General features: G+C 27.8%; 1 pseudogene; it reads right to left on the bottom strand.

Moving 5' to 3' along the window:
• Nucleotides 1–301: 301 nt before the first annotated feature.
• LOC107022417 overlaps nt 302–8,797 on the bottom strand; it is a 29,052-nt pseudogene continuing 20,556 nt past the window's right edge.

Raw genomic sequence — 8,797 nt, 5'->3', positions numbered from 1 at the left:
CATTAAAGAATAAGAGGAAGAAAAAGAGGAAGAAGAGAAGGAAGAAAAGGAGGAGGAAGAAGTTGAATCAGTATTTAGACAAATTTTATTAAATATTATTGTGCTAATATGAACAATACTATTAGGACAAAAATGGTATAATAGGCTTTTCGATATCAAATTCTTAGTCTTAAAAATGGTAAAATCAAACTTTAAATATAATTTACATTACAAAGTCTGAATTCAACAGCTTTCTTAAATAACCTAAGAGAAATAACTTTTAAAAATATTTTGTTTAATAACTAATATAATAATAATTTTTCTAAGAAAGATTTTCATTGTGTGCCTCGGGTACGAGCTCAAAATCCCAAAGGTAAAGAAAAGATTGTATTGGAGGACTTAATGTAGCATCTCCTGAGTTTACAAGTATTGCATCATCTCCTAAGTTCACTTGTTGATGCCCATATAAATCTTCATTTCCTCTTTTTCTCTTTTTTTTATTTCCATAAAAAGATTACAAAATAATAAAAATCAACAAATGCAAAGATAATGAGCGTGAAAACAACAACAATAATACAAATATATATAATAACTAACTTACCAATGTTTGAAGGGATGTCACGTTGAGATAAGTACTTAGCTTCTCCCCGATACTTAATGTATACCCCATCATAAGATTTAGTACATGTTCCAACTACATAGTTTTTTATCAATTTTTTACCGCGCACAAGTAGTATAATCCTTGGTGTCGCCTGCAAATTAAATTATTAATAATAGTGTAGAAAATAGTCAATCTCATTATTTCTAATATAATTATTTTGCACTAACCTGAAATGTTTTTTCATATTCTCTTGATTTCTTTGCTATTTCAGGAACTTCACCATATACAACAAATATATACACTTCTATAAAAGATCGAAACTTTTTTTTTTGTCTCCAAATAAAGGTAGACCTATTTATCAATAATTATTAAATTCTTATCACAAACTCATCAAAGAAAATATACATAATCATTTTTGTTGGCAGGGAAACATGCAGATTATTCAAAAGGAAACTTACATAATCTATTATTAAGCCACTTGGACGAGAAATATTATTGATGATCCAATTTTGCCTTCTTTGCTCAAATGTATGAGTATGCATATAATGCGTTTTTTTTATACAATCTCATTCTGCCACCAAAACAACATGTATAGAATTCAAATTTTCCAATATCAATTCTCAAAAGGTAATTATCTATACAAAGTGGGGAGTATAAACATTTTGTGATCAAGTGGTACACAAGATATTGGAGATTCAATATTTGATATTCTAAAAGATCAACACAATAAGATGAAGTGTGTTTCCTCTACTTCTATCTAAAAGGATAGCTCACACCTAGTTATAATTGTTTCTGACGTGTTTGTACAGTAAATTTTGAATGAAACAGTAGAATTCTCTTACTAGATGACCTTTATGAGTATTTTATATGTATATACACAACACAGACACACTTTTGGACTAATTTTTGGTTGTGCTAAGGGTTTATCAGAAACAACAACTCTATCTCAAAGGTAATGATAAGGTATATGTGAATTTTATTCTTTGCATATCCCATTTCGTCGGATTACACTAGGTTTGTTTATTATTATTATTATTATTATTATTATTATTATTATTATTATTATTATTATTATTATTATTACTATTCACATTAAGTATTTAAATATTCTAGTGATACAGACCACATCTTTAAACTTTTGAGAAGAACATTTTTCTTGTTATAAAAAGAAATAACATTAAAATTTTGTTTATGTATTAATCAAAAGATTATCATTCATGAATTAAAAGGAAAAAACAAACAACTTATAATTGAAGGAACTTTGCAAAGCTAACCTTAAAAATGTCTTTGTTAGCTTTTTTGAGTGCAATAAAAGATATCGGAACGTCAATTAATATTGCATTCTCATCACCATCAACTTCGTACTGCTTATCCATATTCTATTCAAAAGTATTAAAAAAATAATTAGATATTTTTAAAAATGAATAAATATGTGGAGTTATTGAGAGGAAGTTCCAAAAAAAAATTGATCGCTTGCTAGGAATTTACATACACAAACGCGTGCGCATACACATGCACACACACACACAAACACAAATTATATATATATACACACAAACACACTTCTTTGGAGAATTTATTTTTGGAGCTAAGGATTTATCAAAAATAAGTACTCTACCTCAAAGGTGCTGATAAGGATTGTGTACACTTTATTCTTCTCATACCTCATTTCGTCAAGTTAAACTAGGTTTCTTGTCGTTTATATTATTATTATAGGCATGACATATTTAAATATTGTTGTCATACAGATTATGTTTTAACTTTATGGAAGAACTTTTTTATTGTTGTCATACAGATTATGTTTTAACTTTATGGAAAAACATTTTATTCTTTCAAAAAGAAAATAACATTAAATTTTTGTTTAGGAATTCTTCAACTATTGTTGTATATGCATTAACAGAAACAAAAACAAGCAACTTATCATTACAGAAACTTTTTCAAAGAGAACCTGCGAAAATTCGATGCTTGCTTTTTCCAGTGCAATAAAAGACATAAAACATCCATTAATGTTGCATCGTCATCACCATCAACTTCGTTCTGCATCTCCATATTCTAGTTGAAAATATGAAAAAAATAGTTAGATATTTTGTAAAATGGTAAATTTTGTAGAGTAATGGATGAGAAGATTCAGTAAATAGTTTTATGTGATATGAAACTTTCATCCTAAATTAGAATTTTATTCTATATAAATTAATTTTTTTTGTTGAAGACTAATTTAAAAAGATTCTATTTCTAAGTAAAATGTTAACTCGAGAGATGTAAAATTATAAATAGGCTTATATTTTAGCATTCAATCTTATTAGATAATCATAATACAGAGATGTTTATTCAAACATTCATGAACAATTTATCATTTATTTATCCTTTCAAAATTTGATGTCTTAGATATAATCATAAAAATTAAATGAGACGTCAAACATGTTACAGAACTTCTAATACTACTACTAGTAGTACTATTGTCTATATGTATTTAAATTACTACTTTACTTTTATCATTTTTTATGTCACTATAGGCCAATTCGTTTGGGTCAAATACATAAATGAGGGTTCACATAGCCTATTTAATTTTAATTTTGATTGAGATATAGTTAAATGTTGTCATTGTTGTTATGCGACTTAGATTTTTATCTGGAGGATTTTTTCGTCATTCTTCCATATTATAACTAATATTTAAAAATTTATTACCAAACAAAACAATGGATTTATTAAAAACCTTATAATAAGTATATTAAAGAGTAAAGGATTTTTTTATAGCTTACCAATGAGACACCAGTTTGTGGTGCAATAGAAGATAGAGGAACTGCCATTATTGCATCTATACGATCAACTTTGTGATGCTTATCCATTTTCTAGAAGAAAATATGAAATAAAAAGGTTATTACCGAATATATCAAAACATTTATGCACATATGTTAATTGAAAACAACTAAACACCTTATAATAAGTATGTTAAACAATCAAGATAACTTTTCGATGCTTACCAATGAGACACCACCTTGTGGTGCAATAAAAGATATGGGGATAGCCATTATTGCATTTCTGGGATCCATTTCATGGTGCCTATCTATTCTCTAGTAGAAAATAAGAAATTAATCAAAGTTGTAATAGAATATCAAAGATAAAGAAATAATTGTTTTTTCATAAGTCTTATGATATCAAATACAAGTGCAATGATTTCCTTGAGAAACTCAAACTTCTTAGAAACTTTTCTAGCATCTTCACTTTAACTTTATTTTTACTTTCTATTCTTGTAAAGAAATTATAGTTTCAATGGTCACGCAAACTAATTTATAGTTTAATATATTTATTTATAACATAGTTTTAGTAGAGTAGTAATAGTAAGTCAAGTGCTCTATGTTAATTCATAGTTTGTTCAATTTTCATCAAATTTACCATGTTTAGTTAGTAGGCATTTAGATGAAAATTGGATAAGTGATTTCATCTCGTGATTTAAAATTATAAGATGAAATCTCAAATTCTCCAAAAAACTTAATTTGAAAATTTCATATTAGTATCTCAGATTTTTCGAATACAAATATTGACCCACAAATTAATATTTCTTATATAAAAAAATAATAATACAACTAAAGAATTATTTCAATGATACGGAAGGAATAATGAAATATATACAAAAAGTGAACATGATGATATATTTACTAGTTCTATTAACCACGGTCAATTTTATTAAAGAGTAACAATATTAAAGTTAACTACAACTCATTTTTAAAATTACCTTTTCATTGAACAAAATAACATTTGGACAATAAATATTGTATTTTTTTAAAATAACTTTTTTATATTGTATTGTTCTTTTATGTTTTGTCCGGAAGTTTGTTTTATTTTGTATGATTGTAAAAATAAAAAATTGGGATACATTTGATAGTTTTCATAACTTATGGGAGTATTATATTATATGCCTAAAAAGCAACTTAAAATACCAAATTGCAAGTAGAGACAAAGCTTGAACTTGATTTCATATTATCATTTTATCTCACATTGTTTTTAATTAATCTATTATTTATTGTATGGATATAAGGAGTTCAAAAGACTTTCATATGTGGTGAGTTTAATAAAAGATATATGTTTTATTTCCTTCATAACCACACGGGTTTTGTACCGAGATCATACCTTACTAATTTTCTAAGTAATGAATGGTTTGAATTTCAAAAAATATATATTTTTATATTTTTAATACTTGAAAACAAATTCACTCTCAAAAATAAAAACATTCTTCACGCATCATATAATAACTGTTCATTGTCTTATGAATTTTTTCTTGGTATATTTTAGAATACTCGTAATCCCTTTTGGTGTAGAAATCCTTTTGACCAAATAAATTTGGAACTTAATATATTTTCCTTCTTGGATTTGAAGAACTTTTTCCTTACAGGTCTGGGACAACTGAAATCTATATAGAGAGTTATAGTTGGGGATTATAAAAGCATCTTACATGACACAATATAGTCCTAATGGCTTGAGAAATTTGTAAGGAAAACACTTCTTCTTCTATTTCATAGTGGAAAATTCCCTTGCTTTCTTCTTCGAGGATTAGGCCGCCTTGAACTTCATTAAATACTTATATTATTTTTTGTTCCCTGTTATTTGTTTGTGTTGTGTTCTACTTAGTCCTCTATATTCTGACAAAAATAAATAATGTTATATGGATTAAAATTATCTTGAAAAACTTATCATTGTTTACATGAATTTATGGCTTAACTAAGAAATGGCACAATTGTAAAATAGAACTTAGGCATATTAAATATTGTTTAAAAGTATTATTTAAAATATTATTAGTCATATACTATACGAGTCCTCAAATTAGAATCATCTAGGGTCTTATTTTAATGCAAATAATATCCTCGATTGTTTATTTTATCTCGGTATCTTATAAAACACCTAAGTTTCACGTATTTGTGGATTGTGTAGGAGCATGGACACTTACGCGCAAAATGAAAGAAAAATGGAAAAAAAGAGTTGGATATGCAAAGGTGCGCATCGCCAAGCACACTTGGTGATCCGTCGAAAAGAAAAGTTTCGACTTATGTTACAACAAGTGAGCCATGAATTGGGGCTTCACTGATCAATTCGGCGAAACAGAAGATTATCGCCCACCTATCAAGAACACAGGGACAAGGAAGGCATCATGCAACCGGTGACGAACTGAACGAAGGGAGATTCGCTGAATCATTCGACAAATCACGACTAACTACGCTGAAAAGAGTCCAGCAAAATTTTAAAGGCTATAAATATTGAACGCTTTAATTATGATAAATAAAATTAGAGACTAAAACAATTTTACACTTGATATTTTATTTTAGAAATTTTCTTCTTATGTTTTCTCTCAAGTTTGAAGAGGGTATTGTGGAAGCTTGAAGAAAGAAGTTCATCTTTCTATTTTTTGAAGTGGGTCTTCTTCATTTACCTTTTTCCCTACTTTTAATATTAAATGTATTATACCCTCTTGATATCTTTATCATTTTAAGTATATTTTATTATTACTTGATGTGTGGCTAAAAAACCTCATTTTTGGGGTGTCATTTAAAATTATGGGTTGACTAATTTGTTAGGTCCTGCTAGATTGTAGCTTAGATTGAATTTTAATGGTGATTTCACCTAGTGGTTGTGGTTTAACCTAATAGGTTTTTAATTGTAAATACAAAACTTCCCATGTGTTTTTGACTTACTAGACAGAGAGGTCGTGAAACTAAGACCACTAGACTGATCTCCAAAGTAGTGGGTTGACATGTTGTTCAGTAAGAGAGGGTGAGCCCTAGTCCCATATTTAAGAACTTCCTTCGAAAGAGTGAGTGCGGATAATGCGTAGGATGGATAGTTTAGACGAGTGGGTCACTGTGAGGAACTCATTTGATATGGGGTAAATTTCCTCAGAAGGAACTTCCAAGCATTGGAGAAAATATAATATTATCTATGATGATTGTATCTCTCCTAGGAAAAAATAAAATGTTTTTTTCTGAAGCCCTCTATCATATTAGTAAAATATCAAAAATTATTGTACGCTGATAATTTGTCATTAAAGAATAAGAGGAAGAAAAAGAGGAAGAAGAGGAGGAAGAAAAGGAGGAGGAAGAAGTTGAATCAGTATTTAAACAAATTTTATTAAATTTTATTGTGCTAATATGAACAATACTATTAGGACAAAAATGGTATAATAATCTTTTCGAACTCAAATTCTTAGTCTTAAAAATGGTAAAATCAAACTTTAAATATAAAATTTACATTACAAAGTCTGAATTCAACAGCTTTATTAAATAACCTAAGAGAAATAACTTTTAAAAATATTTTATTTAATAACTAATATAATAATAATTTTTCTAAGAAAGATCTTCATTGTGTGCCTCGGGTACGAGCTCAAAATCCCAAAGGTAAAGAAAAGATTGTATTGGAGGACTTAATGTAGCATCTCCTGAGTTTACAAGTATTGCATCATCTCCTAAGTTCACTTGTTGATGCCCATATAAATCTTCATTTCCTCTTTTTCTCTTTTTTTCTGGCCATAAAAAGATTACAAAATAATAAAAATCAACAAATGCACAGCTAATGAGCGTGAAAACAACAACAATAATACAAATATATATATAGTAACTAGCTTACCATTGTTTGAAGGGATGTCATGTTGAGATAAGTACTTAGCTTCTCCCCGATTCTTAATGTATAACCCATCATAAGATTTAGTAGATGTTCCAACTACATAGTTTTTTATCAATTTTTTACCGCACACAAGTTGTATACGCCTTGGTGTCGCCTGCAAATTAAATTATTAATAATAGTGTAGAAAAGAGACAATCTCATTATGAATTCTAATATAATAATTTTGCACTAACCTGAAATGTTTCTTCATTTTCTCTTGATTTCTTTGTTATTTCAGGAACTTCCCCATATACAACAAATTTATACACTTCTATCAAAGATCGAAACTTTTTTTTTGTCTCCAAATGAAGGTAGACCTATTTATCAATAATTATTAAATTCTTATCAAAAACTCATCAAAGAAAATATACATAATCATTTTGTTGGCAGGGAAACATGCAGATTATTCAAAAGAAAACTTACGTAATCTATTATTATTATTCTTATTATTATTACTATTACTATTCACATTAAGTATTTAAATATTCTAGTGATACAGATCACATCTTTAAACTTGTGAGAGAACAATTTTCTTGTTATAAAAAGAAATAACATTAAAATTTTGTTTATGTATTAATCAAAAGATTATCATACATGAATTAAATAAAAAAAACAAACAAATTATAATTGAAGGAACTTTTGCAAAGCTAACCTGAAAAATATCTTTGTTAGCTTTTTTGAGTGCAATAAAAGATATCGGAACGTCAATTAATGTTGCATCCTTATCACCATCAACTTCGTACTGCATATCCATATTCTATTCAAAAGTATTAAAAAATAATTAGATATTTTTAAAAATGAATAATTGTGTGGAGTAATTGAGAGAAAGTTCCAAAAAATAATTGATCGCTTGCTAGGAATGTACATACACAAACGCGTGCGCATACACATGAACACACACACACAAACACAAATTATATATGTATACACAAACACATTTCTTTGGAGAATTTATTATTGGAGCTAAGGATTTATCAAAAATAAGTACTCTACCTCGAAGGTGCTGATTAGGATTGTGTACACTTTATTCTTCTCATACCTCATTTCGTCAAATTACACTAGGTTTCTTGTCGTTTATATTATTATTATAGGCATGACATATTTAAATATTGTTGTCAAACAGATTATGTTTTAACTTTATGGAAGAACATTTTCTTCTTTCAAAAAGAAAATAACATTAAATTTTTGTTTAGGAATTCATCAACTATTGTTTTATATGCATTAAAAGAAACAAAAACAAGCAACCTATCATTACAGAAACTTTTTCAAAGAGAACCTGCGAAAATTCGATGCTTGCTTTTTCCAGTGCAACAAAAGATATGAAAACATCCATTAATGTTGCATCCTCATCACCATCAACTTCGTTCTGCATCTCCATATTCTAGTTGAAAGTATTAAAAAAATAGTTAGATATTTTGCAAAATGGTAAATTTTGTAGAGTAATGGATGAGAAGACTTTCAAAAAACAAATTCTCGCTTGCTAGGAATTCAAATACACGTAGGCTCACACACACAGGCGCACACATACACAAATTTTATATCAATATATATATATATATATATATATAT

Source organism: Solanum pennellii, chromosome 1 (genome assembly GCF_001406875.1).
Source record: "Solanum pennellii chromosome 1, SPENNV200".
Classification (NCBI taxonomy): Eukaryota; Viridiplantae; Streptophyta; class Magnoliopsida; order Solanales; family Solanaceae; genus Solanum; species Solanum pennellii.
Note: the sequence above shows the minus strand (reverse complement) of the source record. Positions and strands in the feature narration are given on the sequence as shown.